This window comes from Ornithodoros turicata, chromosome 1, assembly GCF_037126465.1.
Source record: "Ornithodoros turicata isolate Travis chromosome 1, ASM3712646v1, whole genome shotgun sequence".
NCBI classification, from domain to species: Eukaryota; Metazoa; Arthropoda; class Arachnida; order Ixodida; family Argasidae; genus Ornithodoros; species Ornithodoros turicata.
The window spans coordinates 10,522,871-10,544,339 of NC_088201.1; the positions used below are offsets into that span (position 1 = coordinate 10,522,871).

At 45.4% G+C, this 21,469-nt stretch overlaps 1 protein-coding gene across 1 annotated transcript in view; it reads right to left on the reverse strand.

The window, feature by feature from the left end:
* The window catches only part of LOC135396957 (neuropeptide Y receptor type 6-like), a 477,468-nt gene that overhangs the window by 257,781 nt on the left and 198,218 nt on the right, over positions 1 to 21,469 (reverse strand). The window contains exon 2 of the mRNA XM_064628224.1: positions 5,490 to 5,594. The gene's annotated coding sequence lies outside the window, so the exon portion shown is untranslated. The remainder of the gene's footprint in view (positions 1 to 5,489; positions 5,595 to 21,469) is intronic.

The following is a 21,469-nucleotide window of genomic DNA, read 5'->3' on the forward strand; positions in this document are numbered from 1 at the left end:
AACGAAAACGGGCCGTTAGTCTCGAGTTCGGGACTGCCTGCCCTAGAACTCGGTACTCATACTCCAGATCACAATTAAAGAGAGGGAGAGAGAAGAAATTACAACGCGCTCCTCGCGGTTAGTTGGTTTTAAAAGAATATGGAGATGCTTGCCCAGCTTTACACATTGGGCCGGCTACTCCAGCACGCTTAGGGTGGTCTCGCTACCAAGGATTCTAAAACTATGTCCCTTCCACAAAACTCCTAAGCAGGGAGATCACAGACTGAAATACGCACATGTCGTTATGCAGCTGGCCAGTCACCGAGTGCTTTCTTGCGGTCAAGAGGTCCTCGCGCGGTCTTGACTGACCAACAGCATCTGCAGAATGCCGTTACGTTGGCATGGTGCAACATCGATCTGGTACGCTTCATCCCATCCAGTGGACTCGATGCCTCGCCGTTAACCAGATGGTTCTGATAGTAAAGGGAGGCCCTAATAGATATTGAAAGGGTATTCCTATTGACGTGCGAATGTATGCTGAGTTAAATACGATAACAAATTCGCAATACTGTACGCATGTTTACATATACATACAAGGTGACGCACCTAACGCGATGCCTGCTTACCCGACAAATATCCGATAGCGCACGACGACGCATGTATCGATCACGATCAGGATCGATATCGCCACTCCGATTATCATCGTCATCACTCATATTAGACCCCCTAGCTATGGTGAACTACCATTCACCATACCCTAGCTATGGGGTAGCGTTCCACTGCTAGAGTGATAAACCTCCTCACTTCATCGTCAAATTATAATTGTCGTTGTTGTTGTATGCGATCAAGGCCAACAAAATAATCGTGGTAACCACACTCTGTCCAACACAAAATACAGCCACGCAAACTTTGCGCTTCGTGCATTTCGAATAGGCTATACCGATGTCAGCATGGCGGTGCCTGGAGAGCTGTGTGCGAGTACCGCTAGAGGCGCTAATGGTACAGAAATAAGTTGGAAGGGGTTAAAAGCTGGACTGTTGGGTGCCTCATTTTAAAATGGATACAAACCACAGTGCAGGGTAACAGGAAGGACGACGCAAACACAGCACTGTGTTCTGTGTTTGTGCCGTCCTTCCTAAGTGTTACCCTGGACTGTTTTCTTTTTATCAATTTTAAGACAGAAATAAGCAACGTTGAGACTTCATTTCGGTTTCTGCACCGGGGGCACACCTAGCGGTACGTGGAAGCAACTGTGAGGAGACCATCATGCCCCATTCGAATTACACGGACGTCAAAGTTTGCGTGGCTGCATATTTTGTTGCGCAGAGTTTGGTTGCCACGATTTTTTGTCGCTTTTTGATCGCATAACGCTGTCCTCATGCGCCACCGGAAGTTCATCCGATAGGCAGGGGCAATGTGTTGTAAGTGCAAACGTGGGTATAGTTTATCTGCACATACCCTGTACGTGCTTCGCAAACCTATTGTTTACACGCACTGAAAGGAAAACCAACGGTCTTTTGCGAGAGCCCGTGCGTTTATTGCGAAACAGGGCCAGGAAACAGTTGCGCGCGACAGTGCTTTGGCAGGAAAGAACAAACAAGGGAACAGATTGCCTCCGTTTTGCGCGTTGAATGCACACTATATCATTTTCAGCTTTACAAGGGTGCCTACAGCCGTAGAAACTGCGGCAGGCGCTCAGGAGGATTTAGCAAAATAGGAAAGAGCGTTACGCCAACCGAACTCGACTCAATATGTCGTCCTGAAATCCCCGTCCCTAATCCAGCCTTTCCGATCCGCGCAAGGCAAACTTTCCATATGAAAACGACCGCCAACACAATGCTAACACCTCACCATATTGATAATGTAATTTGGGCTGTACTTTGTAGGACTGTCTGCTGTTCTGACTCTCCTGCATCATTGAACGCGATGGTGGATTCCAGTAAAGTGTCTTTGTTCCATGAATTTTACATGACAGGGTTGACAAAAGACATCGATGCAATGTGGATTGTATCTTTTATCATGTGCGACCTTCATGTGCAGGGGTGGGCGGTAATACAATTTTTTCGTATTATAATACGACTATTTTTTGAAAATGTGTATAATAATACATAATACACTGTATTACATTATGGTAATCAAAAAATACATAACTTTTTGTCCAGGACGTACACAACGTTTATTTCGTAATTTACAGCACCTGTTGTATGAAACAATAGATGCATTACTGACTATTTGGCTTTAATAATAATATTTTCTAAAAAATTCAATCCGAGTGCTCTCCTGTATGGTATAAGCAAAGAACATTACCAGGTGGCAATCATAAGGTCGAAACTCATAAGGTAGAATTATCAGAAGGCCGAAAAATCAAAACACCGAACAATGAGAAGGCCGAACAATCAGAAGGCCGAAAAGTCAGAAAACCGAATTATCCAAAGACCGAAAAATAAGGAACCCAAGATACGAAAACTGCTATTCCAACTGCGATAAAATATTAGCGCTACAAATTAAGTAGGACATATTTGTTGTGAATAAACACAACAAATAAATTATTTAACCGAACTTCGCGTTAATAACGTACTTTCGATCACTTAGGGGGAAAACAGGAAAAGGAAGTAAGGGTTTAGTAAGTAAGAGTTTAGGAAGTAAGGGTTCGATTAAGGGAAAGGTTGACATATGAACCACTGTGTTATTGTATATGTTTATTGTACACAATGGCAATAAGTTAAAATGAAAAATTATGGGCTATCCGATGACATTTCCCATTCTCATCCCATTTCCAACAACGGCTACAACCTAGGCCGTTCCTGAAACCAGTTCCCTATCATCAGCTCTGACTCAAAGCCGCACCTAATTGTTCGGCCTTTCGATAAGTAGGGTGAGTAACCCGAGTGAATGACATGGGACAAGTGAATGACCATTCTGGAAGAAATGATATATGTGCTCCTCCTGTGTCAGGGGACAAGTGTGGTCATTATACGGTTCTCGAAATAGAACGGTACAAAAAGTTGCGGGCGAAGCGAAAAAAAAAAAAGAAAAAAGAAAAGAAAGAAAACTACAGATCTTGTCATAGGAGATCCCATGTAGGGGCAAATTAACTATTAACTGGGCTTAAGTTTACTTCCGTTTTCTTTCCCTGCCCGTTTATTATACCATTTTACCTCCCTCCTGCGTAGACTCCGCCTCAACGTGGCTTTCACCCCACAATTCAAGTGCATGATCAGTGCGTGATCCGCAGTCCTACCCTGCGGTACGTGCAACGTATCGCCACACTGCGCAGACAAACCTTACGTGTAAGGGGGGAGGGGAATAAACATATACCCCCGTTACGTGTAACATCACGGAACCATGATTTTATGATCACATGCTGCGACACGAGACTGTTCCACCTGCGGTGTCGTGGCGAACACCCAGCACATTCTTATGGAATGTGCACTCTACTGCCCGCAAAGGCGGATAGTGTGTGATGAGCTTGCCCGTATCAGCAAGAGACGTTTCAGTTTAGCTGCACTCATTGGCCCCTATGAAGATCCTTTGCTCCATCGTCGGGTTCTTCACCTGTTCATGGACTTCCTGTCGTCCACTGGATTGCTCCAGACGCCCTCTACTTCTTTCTTGTATTTTCATCCTTCCTTCATATAATGTTCCACGTGCAATGGGGTAGGGTACCGCACCACCGCGGTGAAACACCCCAACTCATCGTCATCATCTATTGTTGTTGTTGTTAAGTTTATTCTGTTTGTTTGTTTGTAAGGAAAAAAAAGCGGAGAAATTGAACTCGTCTCCCGAATGTGGATGTGAACATGTGCATAGTGAATAGCGAACTTGCGAGTAGAGCTCATGAGAAGTATTTTTGAGGGAGGGGGGGGGGGTGAGAATTTATGTTAGGAGTAGAAGAACAAGTTTATTCTGTAGGGCAAACCGTTCAGATGGTTGCTTGTTCAAATCACGTTCGGGTCCCCAGATGCAGAGAAACACCGTCTCCTCTACAATTCATTCAGTCGGTGATACAAGTCATTCAGTGGCATTCACCCACTAGGCACTTTCTTTTTGTAGTAAACATGTTGTAGATCTTTTCTTCTTTTTTTTTTTTTTTTTAGCCAGTCTCTTTGCGAGCACCAAATGCCGTGCATTCCAATGATTAGATTTCTAATACAAGAGCCCCGAAACTTTTTCATAATCTTATGAAACTAACAATCCCGTTCAGTGGGCATTCACTGTGGTGTTCACGCTAGGTCTTCTCTCTCTTTAGCCTTTCCATTTCCGGCCTTCTGATTTTCGGCCTTTTCGGCCTTCTGACAGTTCGGCGTTATGATTTTTCGGTCTTTTCTCTTTTGGCCTTATGATAGTTCGGCGTTATGATTTTTCGGCCTTTTGGCATTCGGCCTTCTGATAGTTCGGCGTTATGATTTTTCGGCCTTTTGAAGTCCCTCTTGGGAAGGGGTAGCGTGCAGTGCCTCGGGTTTGGGAGCATGCATGTGTCCGTAAAATATATCCATCCACGGTATATGCGATTTGCTAATGTGTCAGGATGCGCATTTCTTTTCCCTGTACTTCATTTTTTGCCAACTTTTACTCTTCCTAATGGTGGGAGTTGATGAATTATAACTCAGCTCTCCTTCAAAGGTAATGAAGAAGCACCGCCACCCTAGCTGCCTGATGCAGTCCCGCTCAATATTTCATGCACAGTGGTGTTTGTATACGATGTAGGGAATGCGGATATCGCCACCTCCAATGAGTTACCAGAAAGGAGAGCGGTTAAATATTTACGTGCAGTGAGGGATAGCGCTGTTCATCCGAGAAAGTCCGAGAGATCAATACACTGTGGATTAGGTGCAAGACGTCACAACGGCTTCATCAATATTATTGTGTAGAAATGTCATAGTCGTGCACAGATAGATAATCCACCGACAAGGACAACGATATTCCGGGATAGCAACGGTTCGCTAAGAAATATATTAACTTCGCAAAAAAAAAAAATAATAATGCTTTTTCAACTGTCGGCGAAGTTGTCTAAGGGTTCCGAGCTTGCGGGCTCGGAGTATGATGTTGAATAAAAAGTGAGAGACACTAAAGACAACTCGAAGAGTTTTACTGGTCCATGTGTTTTATGTCATTACCAGAGCTGCCTAACAAAGCCCTGATACTTGAGTTACCCGTGAGACGAAGAAGAGGAGCGTGCAGTCCACCCCTCCGTCAACAAACAGGTACATTGATTGATAAATTGCTGTTAAATCATTTTTGTTAGTGGCTAGTGATATGTAGCCAGTAGCGGAGATCGCTCCACCAGATGAAATCTCGCTATTCAGAGCTGGTCCTATACCAGCTGCTGGTTAACCTGTACGCGTAGACCAACTTCCCAAGTAATCTAATCTAATCTAGGTAAGTAATCTAAGAACAGGAACCAGTGACGGACGTCCCGATTTTCGGACTTAACTAAGCGGGCAACTTGCTGAGTATTTCACGCATCACAATAACACTTGTAGGAATTTTTCTATCGCAAGATGACTCACTTTACGAAAGGCCTCCGAGGAGTGCTCTCGAGCATGCACAATGAAGACTGACTTTGATCTCGTTGTGTTGACACCGGCTTGCTTTGTTGATCCAGGGGCCCCAATCTGCACAAAGGAGAAAAACTCGTTTCACATTGATGCGTGTGTATACTGCGACATGGATCAACGATGCCCATGTACATATTTTTTTAAGAGAGATTCGTTTTAAAAATTCGAGAGGTAGCGAGCTTCGTATTATAAATAACCATCACAGGGAAAATGGCGACCTGCTATCGAAAATCGTGTTTGAGGCGTTTTTAGCGAAATACATGGCTCCACGATAACTTTTGTTTGGGTTTTATTTTTTTCTTCGATGGGAACACGCGCTATAGAAGACGTCAAGAAGGTGTCGCTCTGGAAGCTTCTCTTCATCTTTGTATTTATGGCGGCTTTTATTGAAGGTGAATTGTTAACCCGTTTGCATATATTGGTTTATAATCTATATTAACACCTACTGCGCAACAGCGGATACCAGGCCTTCGAGTACATACTTTATCATTGGAGAACAAAATAGACGATTACACTCATCCTGTAAATGCAGCCTTTCTTGTAATTGTAACATTAAAGGCGGAGAACCAGAACGTAAATATTCGTTATTAACAAAACGGATTGCCCTTATCTGTACCGCTTCTATTTCGATCACTGCGGTGATTGCTTCCGGTAACTGCACGACTGAATAATCAGTAATGGAAAGCTCCAACGCTTTAGAAGCAAATGGTTCTGTCGTTGAATGATCGCCTTGAGTGGAACCGTAAAACGTGCGTCAACCACACACACACACACACATAACGAGACGGTGATGAGATGGGGCTGATACCCACCACCAGGTTGGGAGCTGCCCCGAGTGCTAATTGTAGAGAATGAGCGATGATAATGATGATGGAGATGGCAGTTTAGGTGATCAAAGCGTCATCAATCCTAAAGCAGGTCACCAAGGAACGTGAAGCGCAGATGCTCACACTTTTTAACGGGGAGCGAAGAATGGCTCACCGGATGTTGCTCACCAATCTAGAGCTGATACCGGACATTTGCTCATCCCGTTCTATTTTACCACCTGCGCCATTATGAGCCCACTCTGACAGTTTCATAATTTATTTTGATAGTTTCGACTGTATGAAACAGTGAATGCTAATAAGCGTTGTATTTTTCAAATCACAACAACAACAACAACAACAGCAACAGATATATTCTGATGATGAAGTGGGGAGGTTTTCCACTCTAGGAGTGCAACACGCTGCCCCATAGCAAATCACAATTTTATTTTCGAACCTTTTATAAAGGAATGCATCGTGCGACAGCTGCTAAAAAAAACAGCTTCGATACGTCTTTCCTTGGTGGTGGCTTGTGGGAATGACAGCCTTAGATTCTGTCAATTGTTTTGGCCCTTTATAGGCCTTGGCCACAGCTTGCTTTTTTTTGTTGTTGTTTGGAGGTATTTCACGCAAAATTTTTAGTCTGCATTGTGTGGTACTGATTTTCCAAGAAAAGAGGAAGTAACGGGGGTGGATAAAAAAAACGTTCCGGTGCTCGTTACCCGTACAGGGAATACTAGATGGTAGAACACCACCTCACATACACAAAGCAGGACCGCTCCCTGGGATATGAAATACAATGAGACCCATCGGAGGTTCACCTACCCAGCAAATTTCCATTACTGGCAGGATTACGCGAATGAGACATCCGACAGAATATACGGATAACCTTCCCAGCGTCTCACCATATACTAGCTCTTGATGCATACTATCGAGGGAAAAAAATCGCAGCTCCAAGCGAAACAACCACAGTCATATGCCACAAACAACCGCCTGCGCGCCCACTGCATTTTGCGAAGTCAGGGTTAAAACCTGTCGCTGGACTAGTTTACTTAGCACTAAGCCCGATATTACCCTCACAGCATTTTCTAAAAGCAGCACTGACAGACATTATTTTCATACGGTTTTGCACTTGTCGGGCACACGAAATTTTCACTTAGTATAAGTAGTAAAGTCGCTAAATGCGTCGCCAAATTTGGGCAAAAAGTCGCCCAAAGTCGCGAAGTCTAAAATAGGCGCGTAATTATACACACAGGCACAAAAAAAAAAAAACTGTCGTTGGTAGCTTTAACGAATTATCTATCTTTCCAACAGTCTGATTAATTGGGACACCGTACTCTCTGATTCCGTACAATGTTCTACACAATCGTGCCACCAGCACCAGCTGTTAGGAGAAAATGTATTATGAACGTAATGCACAAGCTGTACTCAACACACACTAATTCGATGGCAGCACAAGCTAAACAGTTTTGCGTTATTATTGGCGCGCACCACAAAAAGTACGTGGAGAAATCTCGTGCTCTAATTGCACTGCACTTTGCAGTTGCACTGACTTTGGAACCTCATAGTAAGGCGAGTAACGTGAAGCTATAAAACCTATTTTGATTGATTGACGACCATGATATAGGAAAAAAAATACTTATTTGTGCATCGAGTATTGAATGCAGAAACCTACACTGACGGCTTTCAAAGACAACAAAAAAGAAAAAGAAAAGGGGACATTAGATTAGATGAGAGAAGAAGAAAGGAAGGATATGAATTCAACCAGTATCAAATGGGGGATTGTAAACACGCAATAATTAAAGAGTCATGTGACAGCAAGGACTAAAAGCTCATTCCCACAGGCTCCTTCACGCCTTCGTATCTGTGTATATATGGATACGTAACACAAATACATTCGATATTTGAAAAAAAGAAAAAAAAAAAGAAAACCTGCAGTCTTGTAGCATGTGGAATTTGGTGCAGACCCAGGTATCGATTGTAATGCCCGCTTGTAAGGACTACAAGCGGAGATGCACACCGGAAAACACTCTCTTGGTCACTTTGACTATGGTCATCCCACTCACGTTCACTCCATTGTTCAGCGAAATGAAGCTCATGTTTACGTGTGTTCTTCTTCTTGGCACAGCTAATCCCCAGCAGGCTACCGTCCATAACATTTCTTTCTGAACAGAATCGGTGTCTCTGACATTGTCTTCTCAGTGCCACTGTGACTCCTCGTGCTGCACAAACCTTTCTCAGGCGATGTCCCGCGAGAGTGGGAAAAGAAAGCAAAAAACTCTCGGAAGTTTGGGAAACAGCACGAAGAAATCGAACACAAGACTAAATCAAGGGCAGCTGGGAAAAAAAGGGGATCTCGAACAATGAATGAGTCTCGGTGAAAGCAGCATCGCCACGACCTTCATTAGCGTCACTGTATGTCGCCGGTTTCATTGGCCTCGCGAGCAGCGATCGCGCCCGCTAAAAAAGAAAACGTCACCCGAAAAACTAATTTAGGACGGCATTGTCGGGCCTCCAGGCGCAATCTTTGGCCGCGCACCAGGGTTGTTGCGGACCGCGGGAATAAAGCGAGCGCGGGCTCTCGGACGAAGAAAGAAACAGTAACATAGAAAACAGCAAGATGGGCGAAAACTTGGATGGGTGGTCGTCAAGGCGTGCGCAGCTCAGCAGTCCGAAAGAGAAACTGATGATTTAGATTGGAAAGAGGTACAACAGCTGAATACCATCTAGCAACCTGGGAGGTCTTGTAAAGAATGATTGTGTTGCGACGACGACAATGGACAAGACGAGATGGACGGTATATACTGTCTTTGCGTATAACTGGTAGATGGCGTCTGTGGATGGATTATGGACACGCAAAGGGAGGGCTACGAAGGTATCGCTCGCAGGCGCATTCTATAAGTGAAGTGAAACTGCATGTGACGTGACTGGGTTGGTTATAGGTTGAAAGAAGAAAAATAGCGGCACGTTGGCCGAACTCTACGCATGTGATGCGAGTACAAATGGAGACCAAGCCCCCCCCCCCCCCTCCCCCTAGATACATTTGTCTACATTTGTCTGCAGCTGACGTGAATATAAAGGGCACAAATTTATCTATCTAGCGAGCTTGATAGACTGATATATTGATGGCTACATTAAGAATCCATTGTGCTGAACGCCAAAGTCATGCGGTAAAATTATTTTTACTAAAACCGGCAGGTGAATCTATTACACCCTGTGTGCGTTTGTAGCATTTAATGTCTTATGCCGTGCTTCACCCAAATGTGTAGAAGACTTACGCAAAACCACGACGGCTTGATTGATACCTGAAGTGTTTTGTTAGCATTATTTCGTTCTTGGTGCTTCGTAATTTAACGTGGCCAACATATCCACGATGCGGGGGCGAAGACAGGAGGACGAACAAATAAACGTACAACACAGGACTTGTCCTGTGTTGTTTGTTTGTCGTTCTGTTGTACGTTTGTTTGTTCGTCCTTGTCTTCATCCCAAAATCATGAATATGTTGCCCATGTCAAATTTTCTCCAGCTCGCTTGCCTAATTCTTTTATGCTCAACATCATTCGTTGTTCAATTCTGTAAAATTTAAAGCTACCCTCTGGGTGAGGTGTAAGCCTAGTCCGATGCTGCGGTAATAAGACGTTACTCATCGCGGCCTTTTTATTGTCTCACATAGTAGAGGAGTGTATAAAACAGTGACGGCTACAACCACTCTTCCTGCTACCCTAACTTCTACCAAGAAAACTCCTGTCCTCAGACCATGTACGTAGCAGGACATACAAGGACTCTAACAGTTTCTGAACTAACCCAATACGCAACATGATCCCCACAGTCCCGAGTAAGGACCTTCAAAAAATGTCGCCAGCAAACTGTTCCGAGGAAAAAGACGAAACCCAGCGACAGCGGTACCACATAGAGCTAGAGTGGAAAGTGCCACAAGCCGAGCTCCACCTAGTGGTTCCAGAATTTACGCTTGCTTATAAACACACTGCAAAACATCTAGAGTACTTGTGCTCCACCGGTCTGGCGACGGCTCTTTGAAAGCCCCCATCATCACCATCCCTTCAGCCTCTCCCAAAGCGAAATAGGGCAGTGTACCGCCTCAGCGGCGGTGAATCGCCCACCCCCATTACCATCCAATGAATGCATGTGTGTGTGTGTGCAAAACATCTCACAAACGTGGAACCAGCCTCAGCTAATAAAGCTTCGTGTATTGACCGTGTAGCCATACGGCTTCAGGGGCAATGGGCTAAGATACCTCTGTACGAAGCAAGGTTAGAACAACACGTGACAACGCTGCTTCGGCGATAAAATGAGGACATGTATTTTTGTGCCTTGTGCACGGATGTGACGAATGAAACGACCGCTCCTGAGCAATGGACCGAGTATACGATGAAGAGAAGTTGGATGAAATGGCTGGAATTTAGTCTTATTAGTAGTCCGATCAGGGGAATGGCGGGCGAGCACCGGCGAATAGAATGCGCATTGCACGCGTGCTCTTCTCTTTATTGTCCCAGAGCACAGGCTGTGTTTCACTGAGACAGCGCTGATGGTATTTACTTTGGAATGCGGGAGAAAAGGGCAAAAGAAAGATGCTTTCCGTGTCTTCCTTTTCACCCAACAAATATTTCATTACACCTGCTGAATCCTGTTTGGGTGCTCATGAAAACAATTATTCGAGATGTATTCATATTTATTTATTTATTTATTTATTTATTTTACCCCAAGGGCCCTTACGGGCATTACATGGGGGGGGGGGGGGAAACAGTTAGTTGCAGTACACAGACAACAGGAAAAGAATTACAGTATAGATACAGCTACAATTGAGAAATCAATACAGTATATAAGATATAAATAAAATGCAGAACATTTACATGATGAAAGTGAAGATAAAAATAGAAAGAGGAAAAAGAGGACATAATACAAAAGAGTTAGTACACCAATAAACAACCCGAACATACTTAATACATAATAAATAATACATAATAAATTTGCAAGTAATCTAACAGAGAAAAAAAAATGAACACACGCTCGGCCTCCTGCAAAAAAAATCGAACTCCTATAACGCTTTCTTTCTGGTTTAAAGGTGAATTTTGATGTGATGATGTTAAGTGAAACATGACATGCCGGTGATGTAGAAATGTTCGCACCTTACGGATACGACAACGTCTTCATGGATCGATGTATCCACCGAGGCGGTGGCATTGCTATGTTAACTGTAAACGAATTACAGTGTGAATTGGTAGAAGAGTTTTCTGTTGTCACCCATAATTACAAGGTACTAACTTGTGTTTGTCATAGGTTGCCACAATGGTGAACTGAATATAGTTTCTTCCTGTTTCTTGAGAGCTTTTGAACTTTGTGACGGTACATAAGTTTCCCCTTGCCTTAGGTGGCGGCTTCATTCTAAATGTGCTTGAGCTTTTTAAGAACCATCGAAGTTTTTATGTGTTGCTTGATTGTTACGGTATTAGGAATCAGGTGCGACAATCAGCAAGAGTAACAAGCTCAACCGAGTCTATGCTTGATTTATTTATAACTCACTTCAACGAAACTGGCGTTTCCTCTTGGATATTCGAAACTGATACTATTAGTGGTGGTGACTACATATTCTGGTACGCAATCTGGCAAGCAAACCACCTTCAAAGAAAGGAAAGACAAAGTATGTACCCAGCAGTGTTCGTAATTGCACTGAAAGCAACCTGAACAGATTTCGCATGGCCTTGGTAAATGTAGAATGCAACTGTGTACTTAATGAATGCGGCGTGAATCCCGCGTATGAGAAGTTTCTCTGTATCCTCAAAAGAGTCTATTGTGAGTTCTTTCCTTATAGACAATTAAAGCGACCAAAGAATCACTTATCGAAAGCCTTGGATGACGAAATAATTAATGAACATACGATGTAAGTACAAAATGTACAGGGCTATCCTGAAAAGTAGAAGTTCGAATGATCTAAAAAATTACAGGAAATTGCGTAGCAACACAACCGAGAAAATAAAGGATTCCAAGAGTAATTACTATACGAATCTCTTTGACAATCTTAACAGACCCGATGAATTGTGGAAGAAAATTAATAGCGTATTACATCCTTAACGTTTTATAAATCATGTCAGTGTTTGTCATCCTTGTCTCCGACGAAAGGTTTGACGGATGACTTTACCTTCTCACATCTTCGCATGCGGCTACTTAGGGACGTCTACTGCTTCTGTAATGCTCCCGGTTTGTGGCCACATGCATCGACCAATATCGAATACAAGCAGCATGCTGTTCTTTCGCGACTCTCTCTCTTTTCTTTTTTTTAGTATTTATCGTTGCGCAACGACGATGCAATTCAATGATCAATGCAGCGGATTGGTTGCGCAGTCCGAAAATGTTCAAGTTTGTATTTTAGGATAAATTTGGGCGTCAATTAATGGTTTGTGTCTTCACAAAAGAATAATTCATTGCGCCTCCTCCTTTACTGCTCCTTTACTGCTCCTGCGTAGCGAGAGACTCTAAGCCGTCTTGATAGATATTGGAGAGTTTTAGTTGTAGCGTACGCAAGAAATAGTAGTAAGTTTTAGTATATCGTACGCTGTCGCCTTTGCGTACGTAAGGAATAGCGTGGTGGTCCTGCGCAACGCGCAAAGCTCTGTTTATGTATTGCGCGTGCGCAGAACCACCGACGCTATCCTTTACGTACGCAAAAGCGACCCAGCGTACGATACACTAAAACCCACTAGTGTATTCACGTTGCGCACGCGCTAAACGCCAAGCCACTTTCGGCGCATGCAGTGTGTGCGCCCGCTGCTTCCTCGTACGAACGCAGTACTAGAAACCTCTAAGTACTGTTTCCGACGGACGCGCGTGTAATACCCCTGTCCCACGGGCAGTCTTCAATGATCATTGAAACCAAACGTCATTGAAAATGCGTGTAGTGCACCTTGCGTGTAACGTGTCAACCTGTCGGGGAACACTGAATCCAATACTCTTTGGGAAGTTGACACGTCACACGCTTGGTGTCACTACACGCATTTTCAATGGTCATTGGTTTCAATATTTCATTGAAGACGGCCCGTGTGACAGGGGTATTAGTCCCCTGCTGCTTTGATTATGTCGCCAGATTCGTCGCCGGTCGCGGATTTTGTCGCCGGTCAATTTTTTTTCTTGTTCTTTTTATTTTCATTTTTTTTTTAGGTGGGGTGGGTGGGAGGGGGAGGCTCTTGACCTCTCCACAAATGTACCCTTAGTTCTGGCTTTGTCTACTGGGTTTTCACACAGGGGGTAGACAGTTCACAAGCGTACAGGGGCTAGACAGTTAACCTTCGTCGTAACTCACATCCCCATTTTGTTTTTTATCACATCACCAACATCACCAACCTCATCCGTGAAGTGTTCCTCGAAATCTCTTTGTTTCTTCTAAGTACTTTCGTTTGTTCAGTGTCATCGCGGAAGCTACCCCTAAGACTTAGAAACATTAGAAATACGCAGTTTCTCCTTACTATAATTACTTACAACATGTATGAAGCATGCAAGGAATTGTACTTATCTGGATGTAAAGTCAATCTTTTATACGCTATTCCTAGTTCTATCTCGAGCAATGATACCCGTGTAAAACGTGTCAAAGACACAGCGTGTTCCAGTGTCTGATATGTATGAAACTATATAGAGTACCTTTCAATTATCGTGACACATTACAGTTTTGATAAGCAGACTTTAAGTCTAAATAAGGAACAGCGCTTAATACGTTAGCCGTTTTCGAAAAAGCCTAGCACTGTGAACCTTAAGCAGAAGTCGGGAGAGGACAACAGCAACAAATAAATCGTGACTATGACATAGGGTGATTCACCGCTGGAGAGGGGTACACTACGGTCACTACCCCATTACACGCGAAACATTAGATGTGAGATATAATAATGAAGTTAGAGTTATTTACAAGCACAACAATTGAGCTGTCCTCCACTGGCTGCGCTACGCCGCAAAAACGAAGAAGAAGAAAAAAACACACATGAAAGAAGCACCAATGGTCATTGAGATATAGAGTATGACTCTACAGCGTCTGGAGCAAACCGAGACAAGAGGAACTCCAAGAACATCAGAAGACATCGACGGTTTTGCACGTGGCTCTGACATGGGCCAAGAATTGCAGCCAGGTTGAATGTCTGACTGCCAGCAGCACTCAACTGAGCACAGAGCTGCGGCCTCTCCGTTTCGCAGATGTCACATTCCGTTACGACGTGCTCAATGTTCGCTACGATGCCACATTTGGAACATGGGCTGCTGTCACAGTATCCGATCCGGTACTCCTATCCGGAGTGAAGGCTACATGAGACGAAGCCCGTACAAGACGGACGTAAAATAGCGTGGTAAGCGGTCTGGAACTGAGAAAGACAAATTCGGATCCACCGAATACATGAGAGACCTGTCAGTGATGTCCCGGTCCCACTGCTGGCGAGTTAGTGTGGCTGGATGAGTACAGTCAGAAGTTATATCTCCTGTCTCCTTTCGACGACACTGTCGACGCTCTGTCGGCCTCTTCGCTTCCGCTCAAACCGCAGTTACCCGGAACACACAGCAGGGAAATATGATGACCGTGGTCGCTTAGACGGTGAACTTGATGGAGGATATCAGTGACGGCTGGGGCAGGAGAGGACATATTCTGTGCTACAACGTGATATATCACAATGACTATTTTCGCCGAGCGCAATTTTGTGCAACAACAGTAGCGAACACATGAAGCAGTTTTTAGCAGTTTGACATTCTTGTAACGATAGTTTCCACGCAGAACATCTACGTTGTTATTGTAGATGGGTAGAAATCCAGCGAACCGGTAGAGATGTAGGAAGGGAGTTGCCTCAGGACAGAAGTCGCCGACATTTCGAACAGAGACTGTTCTTCTTCTGGGGCCCAGAAGAAGAACAGTCTCTGTTCGAAATATCGGCCGCTTCTCTCCTGAGGCAACTCCCTTCCTACGTTGTTATTGTATTAGTTAAAAGCAAAGTGTAATCTGAGCAGTTACTTGTGTAATTAGATAATTATGTTAATAAAATATTCTGAACAACACATAAAGTGACGACAAGTCATTAAGTTGACCACTTAATGTCAACATATGCATGCACTGGTAATAGTAATAAACCTCAGTATAACAACCAGTCCTCTAATATCTGTCGCATTAATTAAACGTCCGGACGAGTGGATGTCTGACTTGAGGCACCTTTTTTTTGCCGTTGGTATATGACTGGTAAAAGAAAAAGCGCATAACGTAATTCGCTTAACGTAATGGTGAACCGATTTTCTTCTCTTTCCCTTCTTTTCTTTTTCTTCTTTTCTTTTTACGAACGACATAAGCGCATTCTGCGGGCGGCTATCTTCATTAGTCTGCAACTTTCCCCGGACTTGCTATGTACACGTACAACGTGCGACATACGTCGTCTGCACCGTAGGACTTCCACATTACGTGCCACAGAATGCAAAGCACAAAAATCCCATTGATCCCGCTTCGCACTTTAAATATCGCTTAAAAAGCCCCATGTATAATGGACGCGTGCGATCATTGACGTTTTAGCAACCTCCTAAGACACGCAAATAAATAACATATTTTAAAATAGGAGTTTGATGTATTCATCTTGCACAGGAAGATTTCTTCCGGTGCGTCACACCGTGAAAGTGAAAACATTGTTCTTGGACCGTTCGACACCAGTAAACTCGAGTTTAACGACCGCCTTCTTGGCATCGATGTGCATTCAGGGCTGAATAACGTTCACCAGCCCTGCTTTTTAAACCTTCGTTTTGTCGACCTCCCTTGATGTATCGATAAACAATAGGATGGTATTCCGCTTGAAAAGTATATTTTCTCTGATGACGTTTCTGCATGATTGATTTATTGTTTGTGCCTGACAAAAAGTGTTCGGGCTTTCCTTAGTTCATAAGCTGCACGCGGAAATTTGATGGCTGTCCTGACAGCTTCTGATTGGATCGAAATCGAGGATATTAAATTGTAACGACGGGATAATGCGGGGAGGGGGGGAGGCATGAAAAGCCTGTTGCGTTTGCATGAGTGGAGCGACAGACAAGAGCGTGCTTCAAAACACTGCATTTAAAAAAGCAATCTTCTCGCCGAAGTGGACTTTGTGTCTTCATTGTCTGAAAGAGAAGTTGTTTTTTCACAAGAGATTGTTTATTATTGTTGTTTTACTAAGAAAGCTGCGCTTCCACGCATATACGTAGTTGCTTCGACGACAACGACGACTTCGTTCTCGACAACGTTTATTTGTCCGATAAATTATCGGGGGCTGCGTTCAAAGTGAGCCATTTCCTATGCGATGTTAGCGGTCCGAACTCTACGCTGCACATATGAAGCGTTTCGCTTCGGTGGTAACGAAAACAGGCAAGGCATTTTCAATTTCGCTAGACGTACCATATATCATATGTCCCAATTCCGAAGTCTTTTGTTTCTTCATTCTTATGCAGCCTTTTTCAGACCAGTCTCGCCGATCTTGTTGCAGGGTTATCAAAACAATTTCACATCTGGCCAATCCTCGGTCTGCAATTTTGGCAGAGAAATAATGTACGGCGGACGTAGAAGAATAAGAGAGGTGCTTCCAGAGCATACAACGTGGACGGAAAAGTAAAGAAGTCTCATATACAAGCTCCACTAACAACTGTGCTTTACTTTTCATGCAGACACCTTTATGTAACATTTACGTGGAAAGAGGAACAAAAGCAACATAGCACAAACCAAGCAGGGCTATGCATGTCGTGTTGTTTTGCTAGTCCATATCCCCGTTTTTGTTGGGTTATGCATGTTTTATTGATAGTTTGGATTTTTTAGATTTTTGATATTTTGTTGGACTTGCATTGTTCAACGTTGGCTGCATAACGCCTTTGAACGCTATACTTCAAGTTTGGCGTGCCGCGCTAAGTGTAAAGTAAGGTTTGTATAGTTTTCCCTTTCATCTTTTTCTTCCACCCTCCTTTCCCTTCATTTATTTTGTATATAACGCGTCCTGGAGAAGCTAGTCCAAGTAGCTTGGGACTAACATCTCCGGGTTTTTTTCTTTTTTCTTTTGCGAATCAATCAATCACTTCCAAGTGTTGTTGTAAAATGCGCTGATGCCGTTTGCTCGGGGATGGGTTAGTGTGCGTCCTGGGTCGACTTCAGGGGGAACTGTTCCGAGATTCGTCCGGAAAGTCTTCGGGAAAATCCAGGGAAAACCTCAGACAGCGCAGTCAGTGGTAGGGTTCGAACCCAGCACCTCCCCGTCTTCAGCACGACCTTGGCTACCATCAACGAGCGGGCGCATTTACCAGCTCGGCCATGCCGCTGTGTCGTCCACCGCCAGACAGATTCAATATAGTTTTTTTTTTTTCTAATCGAATCTAATCTAGATTAAATGTAGCGTGCCGTGTGCTGATGTTTCAGTGCGCGCTGAAGAACTCGCAGTTGGACCAGATTTGATTTGATTTGTAAAAGAAAAATATTGAGATGTTAGTCCCGAGCCACTCGGGACTGGCTACTCTAGGGCGCGTTATTCAGAAAAGAAGAAAGCGAAACTACACAAATCTATACACTTTGAAACGGAATGGATGAAAACATCACCACAAAAGCTGACACCAAAAGCAACAGTGTAGGAGAGTTCACGTGTGAAATCTCAATGCACAAAAAACAAAGAGGGTGACAGAGTGTCGAAGAGGTCCGTCGGGACGAGGAATTGCACAAGGCCGCGTACGTAGGGCTGGTATGAGCTGATTTCCCCGCCAGCACCCAAGAACCTTTTCGGTGGAGTATGGCCGATTAACCAGGCGGGCCAGCGATGACACAGTGGTACAACGGTGTGCACTGAACCTCGGGCAGTCTTGGAGTATATGATCCACGTCTTCAACTACATCACACAGACCGCAGCTGGGAGACGAAACCTTGCCGAGCTTAAACAAGAGTCGGCCACTGTATGGCACGTTCACGCGGAGCCTGTAGATGAGCGACGTGATGGGTCGAGGAAGCGCTGACGGCATTTAAAGACGGAGATCTGGGTCTACCTTGCGCAGGAACGACGTTGAAGGGACACTTCTTCGGCATTGTTCAGTGCACAGATGTCTCATAAGGGTACCAATTGCTTGCTTCGCGTCCGCTTGGGCACGTCTCGCAAGTAGGTCGGCACCTTCATTCCCACGCCACAGTGACCTGGGATCCACTGCAAGGTGATGTTATGTCCCTGTGTGACAGCAGACGAATACTCCCTGAGGACATCACACACCAGTGGAGCGAGGGAGCTCGAGCACATGATGCAGTGCAGAGCTTGAAGGGCGGTTTTGGAGTCACTGTATATGGTCCAGTGAATCGGGGGTTGACGGGACACAATGAAAGAAAGCGCCATAAGAATGGAATGCAGCTCGGCCACAGGAGCCGACGTCGGGTGCGACAGCCTTGCGCTTCTTTCAATCGACAGCTCAGGAATTACGAATGCACAGGCAGAGCAGGTCTGTGTCGATGAGCCGTCAGTAAAGAGTTTAATTCTGCCTTCATCGTGATGAAGCATGCTCAGACTGAGTTGGCGAAGAACAGGGGGGGGGTGTCGAGGTAGCTCTCCGTTGTTGGCCGCACTCAAGTGGGCATCGTCACGACTATAGCCAAAAAAAAAAAAAAGGAAACGAAGGTGGGAGAAAGGGGAGTTGAGGACTTCAAAGTGATGTAGAAGCAGGATGACCGGTACTGATGGGACGGAAGCACACTGTAGGTGAGAGGTGCACTAGAGTGGTCTCTCCGCTAGGCCCGTTGCTTGGAGAAAGCGCACGAGGCCGCGAGTTTTTGAAAGTCGTTCCGCACAAGAACCTTCGGGGAAGAGGACGTCCGTCAGTATACCAGGCCTGGCGTGGGGAAGATGGGTTTCCCGCATGGCATGGTATGCACGGCATTCTGTCAGGATATGCGCAATTGTCTCCGGATGATTACAGTGTCCGCAACTGGAATCCTCCCTGGAGCCGATCTTGCACAGTTGAGAGTTCGTGAACGCAGATCTTGTGCGTAATCGATGGAGCATTGTCTGCATACCACGGGGAAGATCCTTCGTGGGGAGAGAGGGTCGGTGATTCTGCATGATGTCCTGTATGCCAGGGTGACGCACCTCAACTAGCTGTTTGACGACCAAGAGCCTGTCAGTGTCGGCCGGGACTGCTAAGGATGGGCTGCAGCTGTTGTGTGCTGAGGAAGCTAGCTGGTCCGCTCGTTCGTTGCCTCTGATGCCGACATGAGATGGGATCCATTGGAGCGTAAGCTCACCTCCGGTTAGCCTATGCTGGGCACACGATCTCCTTATACATCGGGCCAGAATGCTACCACACATGGGGTTTATCACGTTGTTGAGGGCACTTTTGGAGTCCGTAAGCAAGACGGCCTTAGGTATTCCGGTGACTTGAACCGCAGCGGCTGCGTGTAGCAAGGCCAGGAGTTCGGCCGTCGTAGATGAGATTGGGTAGCGAACTGATTTCCCTTGCCAGGCCTTGTTTATTGACGGGATGTAGTACGCACTGGTAGCACTTTTGGAACGGTGGTCAATGGAGCCATCCGTGAACACCAGAGTATGTGTGTGATAAACGTCGCTGATCAGGTTCTCAGCCGCCATCCTGGCCACTAGGGGGCTGGACTCGCTCTTCTTCCGTAGACCCGGGATGTGAAGCGTTGTTGCGGGCACGAACTCCCGCCACGGCGGCGTAGGTGGACTAGCTGGGAGCCGAGGAAGAGCGCCCCTGTTGGCTAGAGAGCTGGTGGCACTAGCCAGGCGTCCTAGGGATGTGTGTGTCCTCTGTTCGAGGTCGGTGAAGAGGGAATGCTTGCTGATGGATGTTGATGCATCATCCAGAAACTGGAGTCCTTTGAGCTCAGAGTGGACACTAACAGGCTTTTCCTTAGCTTCCAGGTACGTTTGGGTGACGCTAGAGAACGTTGGGAGACCAAGCGCAGTTCTTATGCCAGCGCGATGAAGGCGCTCAAGGGCCTGCCATTGTGTAGGCGCGAGGTCTACGTATGGCGCCACGTAGAGAATGCGTGACAAGATCAGGGCTTTGTGAAGGGTGAGCAATGACCGCGCATTGCAGCCCCATGACTTACCGCTGATTCTGCGTAGCAGGTTGAGCGTTTTCTTCCCCTTGCAAATAGTCTCGTTTACTTGCTTAGACCAGCGTAATGTGCTATCGATGGTGACACCAAGATATTTACATGACGCGCATCTTGGGATGGGAGTGTAGTTAATGCTGAGGCTTGGGATGTCTTTGCTCACGTACTTTCCACGGGGAATGCAGACCATGCATTTTGACTTCTCTGGTGATGCTTCCAGCCCTCTCGCAAGCAGCGCTGCATTGAGCCCGTTCAAGGCAATATCAGCTGTGTCACGAACTTTCTCCTTGTCCGTTCCCACAATGCGGAGGCAGATGTCGTCCGCGTAGATGGTGAGGTGAAGGGCATACGGTGTAGGGCGAATTCCTCGGTGAATCCCTGCCATGATTAGGTTGAATAGTATAGGTGATAGAACACTGCCTTGTGGGACTCCTCGCTCAAACTTCTTCACAGAGCTGATACACCCGCGGACGGAGACGTCAAACGTTCTGTTGGACAGAAAGTCACATAGGTATCCTAGAAGGCGGCCAGTGACTCGAGCTGCTTCGAGCGCAGCGAAACATGCCGAGTGCGTTACCGAGTCGTATGCCTTCTTCACGTCAATGAAGAAAGCGAGAGCAAACTCATTGGACTCTCTCGCTTGCTTCAGGCTAGTAGCCACTTCAGCGATTGCGTCAGACGCGCTCCAGCCCTTCCGGAATGCCGTAATGTGGCGAAGAACAATTGTTGTAGCTGATTTGTTCGAAGCCAATAAGCCAGGGTAATTGACATGCACAGGTGGTGCCTGAAGGGCCCATGGTAGGACTGCAGGTAGAGTCAGTTTTCTTTATGCTTGGGAATGTGGCTGTGGTGAGCTGAAACAGTTTGGTAGTAGCTGGATGCTGGTCGCCGAAGAATGTCGCGCATTAATAATGTGTGACGGTAATGGCGAGTGGAGAGCCTCATGTAGTTCGCAAGAGATTGTACCGTCCGCATGAAGACCAGCGAAAGCTCCTTGGCTTCACCCATGACAGGGGCAGTTGGCGTTGATTTGTGGACACCAA